The sequence below is a fragment of the Erinaceus europaeus genome, chromosome 11 (assembly GCF_950295315.1).
Source record: "Erinaceus europaeus chromosome 11, mEriEur2.1, whole genome shotgun sequence".
Lineage (NCBI taxonomy): Eukaryota > Metazoa > Chordata > Mammalia > Eulipotyphla > Erinaceidae > Erinaceus > Erinaceus europaeus.
The window spans coordinates 32,052,243-32,066,686 of NC_080172.1; the positions used below are offsets into that span (position 1 = coordinate 32,052,243).

Here is a 14,444-nt window from a genome sequence, read left to right on the forward strand (position 1 = left end):
TAATCAGAAAATGGTGTAAAACAGGGTGTGACTAGGAGAGGGGGTGGAGCGAAAAGAGAGTGCAAACCAATAGGATTAAACCAGTGCCCTGCAGGCAGGGCGGGTCTCAGGTAAAACAGTGATTATGTAAATAGACCACGGCCTTAAGCAATGGAGCAGGGGGGAGCTGGCATGCTTGCCAACATATTTATATGTTTGTTTGCTTTTTAACTTTTAACCTGACATATTGGTAGAACTTAAGAAACAAGAACAAAAAGAGAAAACACAAAGTAAAACATGAACTAGGTTTGGTGAAAACATACAAATTTAGTAGTATAAAGACAGTTCCCTTAAAATGGGGAGGCAGGTCCAGATGGTGGAGCACACACATTACAAGGACACAAGAACCCAGTTCAAGCCCTGGTCCCCACATGCAAGGCAGAAGCTTCACAAGTAGTGAGGTAGCAATGCCAATGTTTCTTTCTCTCTCCCTCACCTTCTTCATCTCCATGATTTCTCTCATTCTCTTTCTATCCAATATAATAAATATTTATTAATATTTATTTGCCTTTTGTTACCCTTGTTGTTTTATTTTTGTAGTTATTACTGTTATTGCTGTTGATGTCGTCATTGTTGGATAGGACAGAGAGATATGAAGAAAGGATGGGAAGACAAGAGAGGGGAAGAGAAAGATAGACACCTGCAGACCTGCTTCAACTACTATGAAGTGATCCCCCTGCAGGTAGGGCACAGGGGGTTCAAACCAGGATCCTTGCACTTTGCGCCACATACGCTTAACCCGTTGTGCTATCGCCCAAGCCCCATAAATAATATATTTTTTAAAATAAATGTACATGAAGAGAGAAACCAAGATTGGAAACTGTTAAATTATTCTTAATAGGGGATGACATAATTTATTTTCTTTATTTCTCAAAGTTATACATCAATATTCTTATGTTCTCAAAATCACAAAAAGGCAAGTGTTTATAAAAAAGGAAAAACCTACCAGATTTTCCTGGATAGATAAACCCCACCAATGTGTCCTGGAGCCCCACTTCCCCAGAGCATTGCCCCACTAGGGAAAGAGAGAGGCAGGCTGGGAGTATGGATCGACCTGTCAATGCCCATATTCAGCAGTGAAGCAATTACAGAAGCCAGACCTTCCACTTCTGCAACCCATAATGACCCTGGGTCCATACTCCCAGAGGGATAAAGAATAAGAAAGCTATCAGTGGAGGGGATGGGATACAGAATTCTGGTGGTAGGAATTGAGTGTAGTTGTACTCCTCTTATCCTATGGTTTAGTCAATGTTTCCTTTTTATTAAAAAAAAAAGGGGGGGGGAACCTGTCAGGTTTTTAAAAGTTTATGTTCCTATATTGATCTAAATAATTTTCAAATAAGTTTAGATAAATTTAAGAAATGAAATGCTGATTTTCTTAGAAGTTGAAAAACAGATTATAGATGATCATAATGTATAAAATATTAAATAAAAATTAATGACATGTTTCCATCTAATCTCTTTTATTCCAAAGCAATGCCTTTTTCTCTTCATTTTTTTATTTGTGATTAATAGTAGGTTAACAAGATTGAAGGGTTACAGTGTTTAGTTCCAAACCACACCCACCACCAAAGTTCTGTATCCCCACCGTCCCACCTCCCAAAATAACCAGCATAGTTCTCACAATAAAGAAATACCTAATGATAAACCATGTACTTAAAATAAAGTTTATTATATAACACTATATATAACACATCTAGGTATATTTTTGCTTTTTTGAAACAAAATCAATTTTTAAAATTTTTTTCTTCTACTTATTTCCTACTTGTTGAACCTACAGGTTCCAGATTCTACCATGATGCCAACTGCACTTTCCTGGGCAAATGACCCCACCAATGTGTCCTGGAGCCCTGCTTCCCCGGAGCCCTGCCCCACTAGGGAAAGAGAGAGACAGGCTGGGTGTATAGATCGACCTGTCAACACCCATGTTCAGTGGGGAAGCAATTACAGAAGCCAGGCCCTTCCACCTTCCACAACCCACAATGACCTGGGGTCCATACTCCCAAAGGGATAAAGAATAGGAAAGCTATCAGGGGAGAACATGGGATACAGAGTTCTGGTGGTGGGAACTGTGTGGAGTTGTACCCCTCTTATCCTATGTTTTTTGTCAGTGTTTCCTTTTTGTAAATAAAAATTTTTTTAAATAATAATTCGTTATAGAGTCCTCATCAAAAGTATGTACATTAAGTGGAAATAAGAAAACAATTTTTAAATATATCTTCCAGAAATGAATAGGAGAAGAAATTCACAGATGAAGAAAAACTTGTACTCCATAAGAATTACAAGAGGCAGTCCTTGAAATGGAAAGGGAATGACAAAAGAAGAATTTTGAAACACTGGGAAGTAAATAGGAACAAAAGAATAAGTATAAGTATAGGTTAATGTTTCCTTCTAACCTCAAGTTTTCTAGAGTATGTTAGTATTTCAAAAGTGGCAGAATAAGAAATATCTAAAGTCAGGTTCGGCCCAGAGTAAAGCACTCCTCCCAAGCCCTTTTCTGTACTTAACCCGTAAATAGGACACACCTACCTTGAACTCTTGACAGAGAAAATCATCAAGCTACACTTCAATAAAAAGACATGCCTTACCACTGTCACAATTCTTAAGAAGGTATTAGTCTTTTTCCCTGCTAGGAAGAGAAGAAGACAAGCCAGTAATGTATTGCAGGAAAAAAAAAAAAAAACCCTCAGAACATGATTTTTAACTACAATGAAAACAAATAAATGAGGGCTAATTCCTATTGTGATCTAGCCAAACATAGTACTCTGTACCAACATATCTGCATCAATATTACACATATCATCATACATAAATTATCACAAATTAAGAGAATTCTATATCTAACATATTCAAATAGTGAAGCTGACTGATCTTGTACCTCTGTAAGGACATGGATTTGTAGGAGAATGCAAATTAAACTTAAGTAGAAAGAAAAGAGCACTGCAACACTGCATTCAAGAATGCCATCTATTCTGGCCTCGATTCACAAATCCACTATCCTAAGCAAGGTATACTTAGGAGCAGAGAGAAGCTGAAAACAATCAAAACAACTACAACCCATACTTTCTGTCCAGGGAAGTCTGGTTGGCATCGTGCTAGCAACTGGAACCTGGTGGTTGACAACAGAGTTAACATATTAAAGCCAAACAAATTGTTGACCAATTATGGACCTAAGGGTTAGAATAGTGCAGATAAAGAGTGGGGGGGGGGGGATGTTCCATTTTATAGATAGCTAGAAGGCATATTTTAGTTATATTCCAAAGGGCCTGTGGCTATACTAGGTTTTTTTTTGTTTGTTTTTTCCTTTTTCTTTTTGCCCGAGCCTGAAATCTGATATGCAGGTGGATCCAAGTTATTGTCTGGGGAGATGATGCCATGGCTGGAAAAAGGACCAGAAAGCTGGATCAGGGAAGAGAGTAGCTCCCTAATATGGGAAAGGGGTGTAAATAATGTTGTCTGTAAACCCCATTGATTTGATGTGATCTGGGGCCCATAATTAGCTTAGGAGCCCCTAACAAAGGGATTTTTCAAAGTTAACTCAATTGCTATGTAATTATAGCAATAACTAGCTACTGTCTTCTTAAACCCTAAGACAGCAGGAACCTCGGGCTTCCACTATAGAACCTATATTTGCCCCAGTCCTCAAACTTCTGGGGGGGGGGGCTCACTTTCCCACATGCTTCTCTCAATTCAAACCAAATGATATTGCATCAGCTGATCCCAACTTAATCAACACGAGTACCACCTCAGCATGCTTTGCTTCAGACTGTGTCCAGAGAAATCAGGCATGGAATGTCAACCCTTCACCCTCATTACTCAGGTGAGACCTTTCCTTTTCCTTTCATGGTATTCTCTAATTCCATTCCAGGTGGTTCACTTCCTAACAAAGTCCCAAAACCTAGATATAGACCAGGTCCCGTAAGATAGAGCATATGTTCACATAAATTAGGGCAAAATACATACCTGAAAGCAAAAATACACAATAGTCTGCAGTGAGTCAGCACGAAGTTCATAATGAAATAAGTGTCTACTTAGACTTAGATACCCTCCTCACCTACTTCCTATTACAGTTCTCTCACTCACTCCAAAGCTAACCTCGTTAAAGCAAGGACTGCAAAAGCTGAATAAGGGCAAGAGACTGGCATATTTTAAGGATGACTTTTTAGTCACTATCAGGCCATTCCATCAGCTGGGGCCCTAATTGGGGAGTCCTGAGATTCCCAAATAGACTTCATGGGCCTAGACCTCAAATAAATCCCTCTCTCCACTGTTACTGGTCATTTCTATCAGGAAGAACACAATAGACCCTTTTGTGGGCCCCCCTAGGATCTGGCCCTCAACTTGGATCAATAATGGTAGAGAATGTTCCATCCTCCAAAGGCAGAATGGACAACAAACTCTATGCTACACCTGAGGAAGATGGGTCTATATTGGGGCAGCATGGAATGTGAACTCAGATTTAGAGGACTGCAGAAGAATATTATTTTTAAGAACTATTACATATCCAAGAAGTCATATAAATCACTTCAAAGTGATTATATATATATATATATATATATATATATATATATATATATATGTTTCAGTACTACTAACTCTAACCTTGGCACTGTGACTGCTACCAATCAATTTTTTTCCTTTTAGAGTGAATAATTTTGATGAATGCTATTGCAAATTACACACTAAAACATTTTTTTTATATGAATGGGGCAAATGTCTTTTAGCATGCTTGTCACCATGACAATATAACTGTTAATCTTCAAATACAGTTATTAACAACTTCAGAAAATAATCTAAAAGACCAATTCTCCTTTTTAAGGTCAATGATTACCACAGTTAATGACCAATTGGCTTTACTGTCATGACCTTTACATCAGATTTTAAACTAACAAGACAATAAATAATGATTAATAATGACCTATTTTGAAGGGTATTTTTCAGTAGTCATAAAACATAACTGTTGTATTTTATATAATCACTCGATCACTTTGTGACTTTTGCTTTCTTTCCTTATTACAGATGGTGGTATTTTATCATGAAAGCAGGAATAAGGACAAAGGGTAAAAAGATAGAAAATCTGAGATAAAAAGTAATGAATAAAAAACTTCTAGCAAACTAAGAGTATAGAAAACAAAAAGTGTAATGAAAGATACAAAATAACAAGCCACTTTCTCTTCACTTCAGTTTCCCAGAGGAAATAATATAGTAAATCTCTATCCCAATCTTAAATTTATTTCTTCAAATTATTAATACATAAGTTTGTGTGATATACTGATATATGTACTTTCCCATCCCTTTAATTTTATACAAGAATTGATACCTGGGTGGGGGAGATAGCAAAAGGTTATGTAAAGAAACTCCAAGGTCTCAGGTTCAGTCCCCAGACCACCATAAGTCAGAAATGAGTAGTGGATTGGTAAAATGAAATAAAAATTAAAAGAGAGAGAGAGAGAGAGAGGGAGTTGATGCCCTTTTTATAGATTTCCTTTCTGACTTATGCTACCTTGGAGAGAAAAATTAATATGCATATGTCTATGTTAATTACTTAATAATTATTATCTTATTTTGTTTTGTTATGTCAAATGACAACTTAAAAGAAAATCTTTGAACTTATATTTTGGCAAGCATGTCAATTATCCTCACTAATTCCTTAGAGTAAAACTGCTAGGTCAAAGAATAAGTTTTATAGTTTTATATGTATCATATTTCTACATATGAAAGACTTCTTGTCTTCCAGAAAGATTACTGATTAATATAAACAAGTCACTGAAGAGTTTTCCATTCTCTTCACCTTTGCCAACATGAGGAATTATCATACTTATTTTAGACAATGGCAAGGTTTAAAAGATTTCAACATGTTTGCAAAGGGAGTACCTTAATTATTAATAACAGTCAAGTCATATTATTGAAAGATTTTTTTTGGTTAAGCGCAGGTGGCGCAAAGCATAAGGACTGGCGTAAGGATCCTGGTTCGAGCCCCGGCTCCCCACCTGCAGGGGAGTCACTTCACAGGCGGTGAAAAAGGTCTGCAGGTGTCTATCTTTCTCTCCTCCTCTCTGTCTTCCCCTCCTGTCTCCATTTCTCTCTGTCCTATCCAACAATGACGACAACAACAATAATAACTACAACAATAAAACAACAAGGGCAACAAAAGGGAATAGATAACATAAAAAATAAAAATAAAATAAAATAAAAGATTTTTTTTTACTTAAAATGAGGCTATCAAGTCTGGTCTCTTTATAATGTGAAGCATAACAGCTACTGAAGTAATTCCTGACCCTTTATCCTGTGAATCAAATAACAGCTTAATAAAAATATTCTAGTCAGATTTTGTTGTTTTCATACAAAGTAGTATCTACTTTCAAAACTCACATGATTCTTTGACCCTGAATCAATATAAACTTCTACCAACAGAGTACACAACACTAAACAGGTAATTGTTATACCTGACATATTTCTCTATATAATACAAATGTTTGTAAAACTAAATTTCCAATAAAATCTATATATGTAATGTTTAACAGGTTTCAATCTATACATAAATATCAGTAGTATACATTAACAATTTGGTTGGTTTGTTTGAGGCTTGATACCTGCATAACAACTCCATCACTTCTGGCAGTCACATTTCTTTTTTCTTTTTCCCATTTTTTTTTTATAGAGACAGACAGAAACGGGGGGAATACCTGACTTCTATAACTTGTGAAGTCCACCCACCACCCCTCTTGCTGGTGGGAACTTGTTTTGGACCTGGTCTTCTCATGTGGTAATATGTTGGTAAGCTACTGCCTGGCTCCTTCTACAATTTGCTTTTACCTTGTCACTCTATATTATGTTGCTGAGATACAGACATAATGATACGTGTAGTTCTACTCCATTAATTTAGTCACTTCAAGGTCTTTAAATAGTGACTTATTTATCAATTTCCTTATTAACTGATATTTTACTACAATGTGCCAGTGAGCATTCTTGTGCATATGCTTGAACATGTGTACAACTGCATCCATAATACATCTATAATAAATGTGAATGTACCTTGCATAAATTGGCATAAGCACTTTGGAGAGTGCTTTGGCCATATCTAATAAAATTAATTTGTAGCTATAAGCTAGTTTCCAAGGCTTACTCCATTTTTATAACTTTATAACTGGGAAATTTTCATACTAGCAGATGTAAAACTGGATTAAGTATATTCATAGAAGCAATGAAGAAGTACACTAACAGGAATGAAGAATGGTACTTGACAGGGTTGAGAAACATCATTGGGGCTCAAGGAGACAACATATGGGTTATATAAAGAGACTCATGCCTGAAGCTCCGATGTCCCAGATTCAATCCCCCACACCAGGGCTGAAGAGTGCTCTGGAAAAAGAATTTAAAAAAATCTAAACTTTGTGGTCCAAGAGGTGGTGCAGTAGATAAAGCACTGGACTCTTAAGCATGAAAGTCCCAAGTTCAATTCTCAGCAGTACATGTACCAGAGTGATGTCTGGTTCTTTCTCTCTCCTCCTTTCTCATGAATAAATAAAATCTTAGAAAGAAGGGAAGGGAAGGGAGAGGGAGAGGGAGAGGGAGAGGGAGAGGGAGAAGGGAGGGAAGGAAAGAGAAGGAAGGGAAGGAAGGGAAGGAAGGAAAGATCAATCATTGGTACAAATCTAGATCTCTGAAGGCAATCTTCAAATGACTCATACATGAAACTGCATTCTTTTGAATTTTTATCAGCATTTTCATATTTGTTAATGCATAACATGTCCTTTGGATTACTGAAGTCTAATCTCATCATTCAATGGCTGCTTATTATGACAGAGCCTACCAATATCACTCATTAAATTTTAATCACCCTACCCCTTTTTTCACAAGAGAAAAGGAGCAAATCAATTCAGATCCTGCCACCAGCTAAACACTCTTTTCTACCTATCCTCTTTGAACCTAACATCTGGATAGTATTAACCATCAAGAATCAACTGAACCATTAGCACATTAAAAACTAATTAGTGGGGCCTGGTGGTGGTGCAACTGTTTGAGCACACGTTATAATGCACAAGGATCCAGGTTTGAGCCCCTGGTCCCCACTTGCAAGGGGGAAGCTTTGTGAGGAGTGAAGCAATGCTGCAGATGTCTGTCTCTCTTTCTCCCTCCCCCTTAATTTCTTAATTTCTATCTTTATCCAATAAATAAATAAAGATAATAAAATTTTTAATTAATTTTTTTAATGACAAAACGAAAATTGTTTTTAAAACATTAAAAAAGAATTATCTGAATTCATTTAAAACTGACAAAGGAGTGTCCATAAAAAATTAAATGAAATTAACAGTGATCATAAACTTATCTTTTCCTACAGTATATTCTTTGGGAAATATGTGAGTTCAGCTCTTTCATTAAAGAAATTCACTGGTAAATGAGAAAGCTGCTGGTAAAAAAGAAAAACACCTTATAAGTGACAAACTGTTTGCAAGGGAAAAAAAAAAAGGCAAAGGGGTGGAGGCAGGCCAGGTGGTGTTGCACCCAGCAACAAGGTCCAGGGTTCAAGCCTGACTACCCACCAGCAAAGGGAAAGCTTCATGAGCAGTGAAGTAGTTCTACAGTAGTTTGTCTTTCTCTCTCCCTTTCTAACTTCCCCTCCACTCCCAATTTCTGTCTGTCCTATTAAATAAAAACGGAAAGAAATAAAAATAAAAGGAAAAAATGGCTGTCACTGGAAGCAGTGAATTGAGAAACACTGCCAAAAACCCTGGTGGCACTAAAAATAAATAAAATAAAGACTGGAGATAAAAAAAAAAAATCAAAGAATAAAGCTTTAAAAAAACATCATATTCAAGCTGATGTTCTCTACGTAACTTGAACTCCTATAATATTTTAGTATTTTAGCTAATATACCAACTACCAATTTTCAACATACCCTACTTATAAGCAGTATCTTCTCTAGAATCTCTTATCCCTCATAGTTTTCTCCTTTCTATTGTTGATATCACTATGTGACTAAATTTGATGATCCAGTAATAATCTGAAATAATCATGAAGGCATCCTAAATACAGCATCATCATTTCCATTGAACTGAGTACCGAGAGAAAATATAAATCTTAAATGATTCCAGTTTCTCAAGCATTAACTCTGTAATGCTGAAGAGTGACAGAATACTAACTGTAGTCCAAAGAAACATACAATATGTTCCTTACCTCCCTAGGTATAGGTTACCCACAAAAATGCCAACCTTAGCAAATCATGAAAAAAAAAGAATCAGTATCCCCAAAGACTGGGAACAGATTAAGAACTAAAACAAAGCCAACTTGGCAAAGCATGCCAAGGCCATGATCTCTATAAATGTGAATTATATTATTTAATCCAAGACTTGAGGCAAAGTTCAGAGACAAGAAAGTATTCTCTCCTGTCAGGTACTTTGTACAGTCATATATATGGATTAATTGAACAAATCTCCTTTCCTAAGACTAGTTACAACTTCCTTGGATGTAAGGATTACTGTCTAATTTGCATTTACATTCCCGTATTATACATAGCACATTACAGATACTCAATTAATATTAGGTGAATTAATAATGATGCTTTCTAAAGGAAATCAATGCTTATCTTCATATTCAAACAAAACATCAGCTAAGTTAAAGTCAAAATATCCATCACTGGGAAAAAGTTTGTTTTCTCTTTATTTTTAGTGATTATTATATATGCACCTGATGTAAATTATAAATTAGCAAATAACTTAAGGTATTTTTTTTTCAATGCAGAATTGTCTCTCCCTACCCCTTCAAGGAGTAGTAAACATTTTTGGCTAGTAATCTTGGTATCACCTCCATGTCTTTAAATACCACATTTATAGCTTTAGTTCAAGTTTTAGACATGATCTGTTGACTTTTTTATACTAAAATAAAGAAAAACTAGAAAAATCATTTTTAACAACCAGCAAAATTACTTTCATGGATACTGCTTCTGCCATGTACAAAACCCAGGATTGAACCTAGCCTCCAGTGCACTGGAGGAAGCACTGAAGTTGTACTGTCTCTCTGTCTCAGTCTGTCTGAAAAAGTCAGCCTACAGCAGTGAAGTCACAGTGAATAAGAACAGTAATTTTTAAATATTCAAAGAATTGTGATGTCAGGTGTAAAACTGTATGTGTGAGTGTGTGTGTGTGTGTGTGTTCATTCAGTGTCAGGTGTAAAATTGTGTGTGTGTGTGTGTGTGTGCGCGCGCGCGCGTGCGTGTGCGTGCGTGTGTTCATTCAATGTAGCTAAACTGTAGCAATTAGAAAGCTTGGGAAGGAAGACGTTCCTAGGTATACAACCTTGGCCTGGCATTTACAGGTCATTTCATTGTGTCCAATAAACTTGACTTCTTTTCATCTTAGAGTTTCCTCCACAGTATGTTAGGGAATAAGAAATTTTTTTAAAAAGAAAAGATAGTTAATATAATAAAGGGGATTTTGCAAAACTATTTATTAACAAAAGTGAGAACTAAGAGGTACAAGGCAGATTCAGTTTCTCAGTGCTAAAAATATAATAGAAAATGGAAAAAAAAAAGGCAAAAAGATTCTCAAAACAAAAGATTAAGGATACAGAGAGTACACAAAAATGAAATGTTTTCCGATAACTAATCATTAATACCATGAGGGAATGCAACAAGACACTACTTTTAAAGTTAACAACTTGGGACTGAATTTTTTTTTTAACCTAGGCTAAGATAAAGCTTGCTTTGCAGTTACACATAAAACAGTATATTTTCTTGTTCACATCAAGATAGGAAACTCCCTCAACTGACTTCATTCACAAAAATGAATCATGGAGAAACAACAGCTTAGTGAGGAAAGTAGGTACAAGAAACTTTTTTAAATTAGATAAAGAAAAGTTATATATGAACAGAATGGTAGTTATAGATTGCAAGTGAGAAGGCTTAGGTTCATGCTTCAGGAGCAAATAATATTGCAGAGCATTACTCCAGTTTGTCTGACTGTCACTGTCTCTGTCTCTGGCTTTCTCTCATTAGATAAATAAGCATGCTACAAATGCTGAGGTCAAGTTGCTGAGAAACTTCCAAGACAAGTTCGACTTCCAATAAAGCATACACCTTCACTAAAAAGCAATAACCAGGCAGCACAATCCTGGTTAATGTCAGCAGGGAAATATGAAATATCTTAATAGTTCTTGTAAGTAAAGGATAGAGAAAAGGCAGAAAGTGATGAGCACAAATTTAGTGACGCCCTGGGTTCGATGCCAGATTAATAATAAGCAGAGACTGCTTTTACCACTTCTTAATTCCCATAGTCACTAACTTTCCTGGAAATATGAACAGTTCTAGAAATCTAGACACCCAGACAACTGTGAAGAACGTACACAATTATATAAATCTAAGTATAAGACATTGACTTGTCTCTCTAGTAAGAGAGTGAAGGGGGCTGGGTGGTGACACACCTGGTTGAGTGCACATGTTACAATGTGCAAGAACAGGGGTTTGAGCCCCAAGTCCCCACCTGCTGGGGGAAAGCTTTGCAAGTAGTGTTGCAGATGTTGGTCTTTCTTCCTATCACCTCCTTCCCTCTCCATTGCTGGCTGTAACTATCCAATAAATGAAGATGAAAAATAAAAAAATTTAAAAAAATAGAAAGAAAGGCAGAAAGAACAGAAAGAAATAAGAAGTGATGGAGAAGTTAAAGTCATGCCAGGTGACATCATTTCTAGAATAAGGGATGGCAGAAGTGGATCCCTATTATTTCAGGTTTTTCTCAGACTAGTCAATCCAATCAAATACACAAAATGAGAGAAAACTAATTAAAATTGTAATTGCTACAGCGAGCTGTCTTAAAGTTCTCCAAAGAAAGCTATACGTGCCCATGGAAATTTAAGCATAAGGAAACAATAGCCACTAGATGGCATCAACATACAGAGAGGACTAGGACAGATTAGGTCTCAGTCCAAAACCAAAAATTTTATACCAACTTACTTGTAGTCTTTTCATTAAAATCTAGTAGCACACATTTTTCTACTTATAAAACTAAAGTAATTTTAAGACTATTTTTTTTCTTGGGGGGGTATGTATCTACTGAAGCAGAATTACTGGAATGAATGTACCAATGACTACAATGTAGTTAACCTAATCAGAAAAAAAAATGCACTGTGAAACATGAATATAAAACTACATGAAATACGTGTATAAAATATAGCAGCTGTGATGAAAAGCCATTAGAGGAGATAAAAATCAGGATAAATACAATTAAAGAATACATAACTGGGGCTGGGTGGTGTGCACCTGACTGAGCACACATGTTACAATGTGCAAGGACCCAGGTTCAAGCCCCCAGTGTCCACCTGTAGGGGGAAAGCTTTGCAAGTGATGAAACAGAGTGTTGCAGGTGTCTTTCTTTCTCTCTCCCTCTCTACCATCCCCTTCCCTCTCTATTTCTGGCTGTCTCTAAATAAATAAATAACTTTTTAAAAAATGAATTAAAAGTGCTCGCTTTGTCAGCACATATACTAAAAGTTGGAACGATACAGAGAAGATTAGCATGGCCTCTGTGCAAGGATGACACGCAAATTCGTGAAGCGTTTCATATCTTTGGGCTTCCTTGCCTGACCTCGGCCCACTCTGCCTCTAAGTTATTTAAGTTATGGCTGGGTGAGGGAGGGCTTGGGACACTGGGACCTGGATTTGTTTTTCTAAATAAAGTTGAAAAAGCAAAAAGAAATTTAAAAATGTATTTAGAAAATTAAATAGGCCACCTTTCCTAAAAGAAACAGGAAAGAATGTCACCATAAAAGTAAAGTCAAATGGGAGTCAGGCGGTAGTGCAGCAAGTTAAGCGCATGTGGCACCAGGCGCAAGGACCAGCATAAGGATCCCAGTTCAAGCCCGGGCTCCCCACCTGCAGGGGAGTCGCTTCACAAGTGGTGAAGCAAGGTCTGCAGGTGTCTATCTTTCTCTCCCTCCCTGTCTTCCTCTCCTCTCTCCATTTCTCTCTGTCCTATCCAACAACAACTACAGCAATAACAACAACAATAATAACTACAACAATAAAAGCAACAAGGACAACAAAAGGGAATAAATAAACATTAAAAAAAAAAAAGAAAAGTTAAAGACCAAAGCACTGCATGTAGCTTCCTTTGGTGCTGTCCATGGTACTCCCATGTGGTAGCCAGGGTCAATCCCAGGACTACATGCATGATAGTATGTATGCATTAGCTGCTAAGCTTCTATCTCCTGGGAGTCCCATTGCATTGAATGTGATTCGCTGTTTGTCACACATCTTTGTATTTTCAACATTACCATGTCAAAGTTTCCATAAATAAAAAAATAGAGAATTGATTTTTTTCATTAGTAAAATATAAAAACTGACAATCAGGGACACCAAAATAGCTCACCTGAATATTTCACTTACTCTGCCAAATGTACAAACCAAATGTACATACTGGAAGTAGTTTAGATGTCATGGTGCCCCCACCCCTTTGCCCTCTGAGTCTTTCTCTACATGCAGACAATAAAGTAGAAGAAAAGTTGGGGGCAGGCAGTAGCGCAGCGGATTAAGCGCACATGGCGCAAAGTGCAAGGACCAGGCTAGAGATCCTGGTTAGAGGTCCCAGCTCCCCACATACAGGGGAGTCACTTCACAGATGGTGAAGCAGTCTGCAGGTGTCTGTCTTTCTCTCCCCCTCTGTCTTCCTCTCCTCTCTCCATTTCTCTCTGTCCTATCCAACAACAATGACAACTATGACAATAGAGCAACAAGGGCAACAAATGGGAAAATAAAAAAATAAAAATAAAAAGTAGAAGAAAAGTTAATTTAAAAAAAAAGGAAAAAATAGCACTTAGAATCTTAGCAAAAAGTGGCAAGTAAAAGTGTACTGGGAGTAAAATAACAAAAATTGTGACTGTTTAAAATAATAGATTAAGTAAGGTTACATGGCTTTTAAATTTTATTATCAAAAATCAACTTTCATTTATAATAATAAATAGTATATACCAAATGTTGGTGCATTTAAATTATCATGTAAGCCAGACATTTCTCCCATCTAGTAGAGATGATAATAAAGGAAAAGAAAAAAACCTAGAAGTTTCAAGTAGGTTGCTGCCAGTGAGAGGCAAACTGGGAGAGGAGAAAACAAACATAGGGCCTGCGTCATCCATAAACTGAATAAGCAATTCATGAATAAATCATAAATAAATAACATTTCGGTTTTCATTTTACACCAAAGAGGCAACAGATCTTAATAGACTGGGTATCTATGTATGTGTGTTACTTTTATATGTAACTTCACTAGCATATTTCCCGCTTCACTTCCAAAGCAGTTTATCTCAAGTATAAGATTTAGAAATAAATCTGTAACTATGAAATGGCTCTGATTCAACATTATCAGAAAAGGACTATAACTTCAAATTATATAAATTCTCATGTCTTTCTTCTGAGA

General features: G+C 36.5%; 1 protein-coding gene and 1 non-coding gene across 2 annotated transcripts in view; one reads left to right on the plus strand and one right to left on the minus strand.

Annotated features, from left to right (window-relative positions):
• FBXL17 (F-box and leucine rich repeat protein 17) overlaps positions 1 to 14,444 on the minus strand; it is a 577,742-nt gene that overhangs the window by 433,023 nt on the left and 130,275 nt on the right. The gene's annotated exons all lie outside the window — the stretch shown is intronic.
• Positions 12,493 to 12,600, plus strand: LOC132541550 (U6 spliceosomal RNA). The gene has a single exon (XR_009552696.1). It is a non-coding gene; the product is annotated as a U6 spliceosomal RNA (small nuclear RNA).